The sequence below is a fragment of the Haemorhous mexicanus genome, chromosome 27 (genome assembly GCF_027477595.1).
Source record: "Haemorhous mexicanus isolate bHaeMex1 chromosome 27, bHaeMex1.pri, whole genome shotgun sequence".
NCBI classification, from domain to species: domain Eukaryota; kingdom Metazoa; phylum Chordata; class Aves; order Passeriformes; family Fringillidae; genus Haemorhous; species Haemorhous mexicanus.
The window spans coordinates 4,846,884-4,850,802 of record NC_082367.1 but is presented as its reverse complement, the minus strand read 5'-3'; positions in this window follow the sequence as shown (position 1 = coordinate 4,850,802).

The window sequence follows — 3,919 nt, the reverse complement described above, 5'->3', positions numbered from 1 at the left end:
CAGGACGCGGGCGTGGAGGGGACCCGCGCCCTCCCCCCCCAAAATGCTCACCCACGCTCACGCCTGCACCCCACCCCCGGGGCAGGACCGGCCGTCGAGGCCCTCAGACCTTCGTTCTTTTCTACCGGGATGTTTCTTCACGCCGTGCACCGTGTGCACGCGAGCGGCCGCCCCCCGGGACCCCCCCAACCCCGGGACCCCCGCGGCCGCCCCCTCCCAGCCCTCCCCACCGTCCCCACCCCACGGGGCAGGTGCTGTCGTTGTTGGAAATAAAAGTTCACTCTCTGTGGTGCCGTGGGGCCGCGGCCGCCGCCTCGTGCTTCGCCTAGGGGTGGCTGTCACCCGGTGTCACCCCGCTCTGCCTGCACCCCCCTGCCCAAAAATCCCCCCCTGAGCAGGGCTGATCCTGCACCCACACACGGCCAATGAGCATCTGGTTGTGGGAACCAGGAGTGGTAATTATAGAGTAATTAATCTGTGAGTAAATTAGGAATCTCGGAGGTCATCGCCACGTGGAGTCGCTCCAGGTGGGCAGCCCGGCACTGCGGGAGCATCCCAGCATCCAGAGCTGAGGGATGCGGCCTCCAGAGATGGAGATGGGGCAGCAGGAGCAGCAGCTGTGGGTGGGAATGCCTGGAGCAGGAGCTGGGTCAGGACAGCGCTGCTAGAGGAGAGGACATCTCTGCTGGTGGCTCTCGGCACATCTGGGATGAGAGATTCTGATCCATGGTGGGATCACAGCACCAAAACCTTCCTGCTGTGAGTGCTCCTCCATGGCTGTGCCGTGGTGGGAGCAGATCCTGGCCACAGCCCTTTTCCCCCTGGGAAAAGCCTCTCGAGCTTCCTGAGGGTGTCCCTTGGACAGGACAGGCTTGGGAAGAGCAAAGGACACGGCCCAGTTTGGGCTGGTGGCCACTGCCCAGTTCGGACCATGGGACAGGACAGGGCTGCTGGGACACTGGGACAGGATGTGACCCTTGGAGTGGGGGAGCCTCTCCCCAGCCCCCACAGGAGGGAAATACCAATTTCGTAGCCCAGTTCATCCCAGCAGCGCCCAGTTCAGGTTTGGGGCACTGGAAGAAGCCGTTTGGGTTCCAACGTGGCGATGGGAGTGAAGAGGAGGGGATGGAAGGAGCCAAATTATTCCACTGCCACCTCCTAAGGGGGATCCAGCTGTGTGGGGAGGGGGCTGGCACGAGCACAAGGATTTGGCTGCCCATGCCAGGGGTCAGGATTGTGGGTGACAGATCCTGACACAGCCAGGGGCTGCCGTGGGGCTCAGCTGCAGCTCCCAACCCCATGGAGGGTGTGGGTCAGGGGCACTGTCCCCTCCCTGGGGTGTCCCCCCGCTGGTCCCTGATTCTAATGGAATTCTGCAGCCACATCCTCCAGCTCTGGTTTCTGAGAGCTGCCACGCACTGGGAGCCCCCCGCCCCCTGCTTTGGGGGATCCGGGGCCTGCTCCAGCTCCCCTCCTCTCCTTCCCAGCCAAACACAGCCGCGAGAGGCAGCGTCAGGGTTTCCTGGGGCATCTGTTGGCAATTAGCAGCTTTTATTACTCATGGAGACGCCAGATGGGGCGAGGGAACAGAGCCCGGGCCAGAGGCACAGGCTCGTGGAGTGTCCCAGCATAAGGGGACAAGGGACAGCCCCCAGTCCTGCGGGACGGGGCGTGCGGGGTGGGTCAGAGCCGATCCCAGAGCTCTGGAGCCGTTTTCCGTCTGCAGCTCCCATCGGAGCCAGGCTGTGTCCCCCCAGTGCCAAAAATGTGCGGTTTGGGGGGCGGAAATGATGGAGAAGAGGCTCTGAGGCTGCGTGGCCGCGGGGGGATGGAGGTTCCGCGGAGCTTCTCCCTCCGCTCCCCGCGAACGAAACTTCACCAAAAAGAGGCAAAAAGTGCTGTTCTAGCACCGCGGGTACAAACGGCCCAGGGAAGCTGGAAAGAATTCCTGCTGGCGCTTTCCTTCCTGGCTGGAATTAGGCGGGGAGGGGAAGAATTGTGCCTGGATTGGAGCAGAAATTAATGCTGAGCCGCTGAAATCCTCGCCGCAGGAATTCCCTCCTGCGCCTTGTCCAGGCCGGCAGCTGCCTCTGAGCCAGCGTGGTCCGGACGGCGTCATCCTAACCCTCATTCCCTGGATTTGGGGAGCTTTTTGGGGGGGTCTGAGCTTGGGGTGAGACGTGGGGAGCCCCAGGGTAACACAACCGCCGCTTCGCTCGGAGGCAAAATTGTCTCCAGCCCCAAAATTGTCGGGCTCTGCTCCGGCTCGTGTTTCTTGGCAGGCGGCGCGGCAGTTTCTTGGAAGCGCACCGCGCCTCTGCTTTTTCCATGATGGGATGGAGGGTGGGCAGGGGCTGCAAGATCCTGCTTTCCATCCCCCCGCTGGGCGCCGCTCCAAGCGAGAGTTCTGGGGAGGCGGGATCCGGATCCGGCTTCTTTCTCCCTCTGGAAATGCCGATCCCGTGCTCTGGAGCAGCAGCGGGGAGCAGGAGCAGCGCGGAGCGGGGTTTTCCACGCTGCTGCCACCTCCGGGGCTGTCAGGGTCACTTTGTGCCACTGGGCTGGGGACAACGAACCCAGGGGAGCACCCTGGGAAGTGAGGGAAACTGAGGCACGGGAAGGGTGCCTCAATTGTAAACCCCCCGGAAGTGTTTTGCAGATGAATTGAGGATCCTGAGAGATGCAGAGGATGGGATGAGGCTGTCCTTCATCCCTGCTCTGCTGTGGGGTTGGGATGAGATGTGAGGCCAGTTTTAGGGCTGTGCCCTGCACCCACAGGACACACAAACCCAGGTTCATCGCTGATGGGAGGCCCCAAACAAAGAACAGCTCGAGGAGAACAATCATCCCAAATGAGAGAACGAGGAAAATTCGCTGTGTTTTCGTTCCCACTTGCTTTAATTACCCTTAATTACCTCAGCAGGCACCTCGCGGGAGCGTTGTCATCACGTCGCCGGGACTGGCGGAGCCGAGCCGGGACTGGCGGAGCCGAGCCGCTGGGGTTGCCCACGACAGCTTATTTACTGTCTCTGCATAAGCAGCAGTTGTTAATTAGCGAGTTTATTGAGATCCATGCTCTGAAGCTGCAGCCTGAATAGATCCATCACAATTTGGGAGAAAACGCAGCTGGGCCATCTGAGGGTCCTGTGCCACCCCAGCGCGGTGACACAGCCATGGAGATGCCAGCGGATGATTTGCACCCTCCTTGCATGAGCTGGGCTCGTTCCCTGCCTGGTTTTGGGGGGTCAGGGCGGCCTGGCATGCATGGGAACGGGAGGATGGAGAGCCAGGCCCCGGGGCAGCATGCCAGGCTGGCACATCCCGGCTGGGATGGGCCCGGATCCCTCCAGGGCTTGGCAGGGCTCTGGGAAATCAGCAGGACGTGGGAGCAGCGGCGGTGCCAGCGGCAGGGATGGTGGCAGCGCTCCCGTCTCGGCGCTCTGACCCCGGGCACCTCTCCCTGAGCCAGACTGTCCCCAAGCCACCCCGAGGCGCAGGGAGGGGACAGCAGCTCCGTGTCACACAGCGGGCTGGCTGTCCCCATGCCTCGGGGTCTGCCCGGAGCTGCTCCTGGGGCCGTGCCAGCGGAGGAGCATCCTTGAGGGACACCCTCCTTCCGTGGGACAGACATGATGGCCGGCGATGGTGCCCTCAGCTCCCTGCGGGGAGGAAGAGCCGCTCCACAGGGGTGGCGGCCAGGGAATGGGATACACCCCCCACCCCCCCCGGGATTGGGGTTCCCCTCTTCTGGGCCGGGGTCCAGCGCCGGAGGGGGAAAGGAGGGAGGGGAGGCGCTGCCGGGGGAGGCGCCCGGGGAAGGAGGAGGAGGAGAAGAAGGGCGGGGATGCCTAGGCGGCCCCCCTCCGGGTTGGGGGGGCTGGTGCGGAGGGCGGGCAGGGCTTGGGGGGCGGCTCGGGCC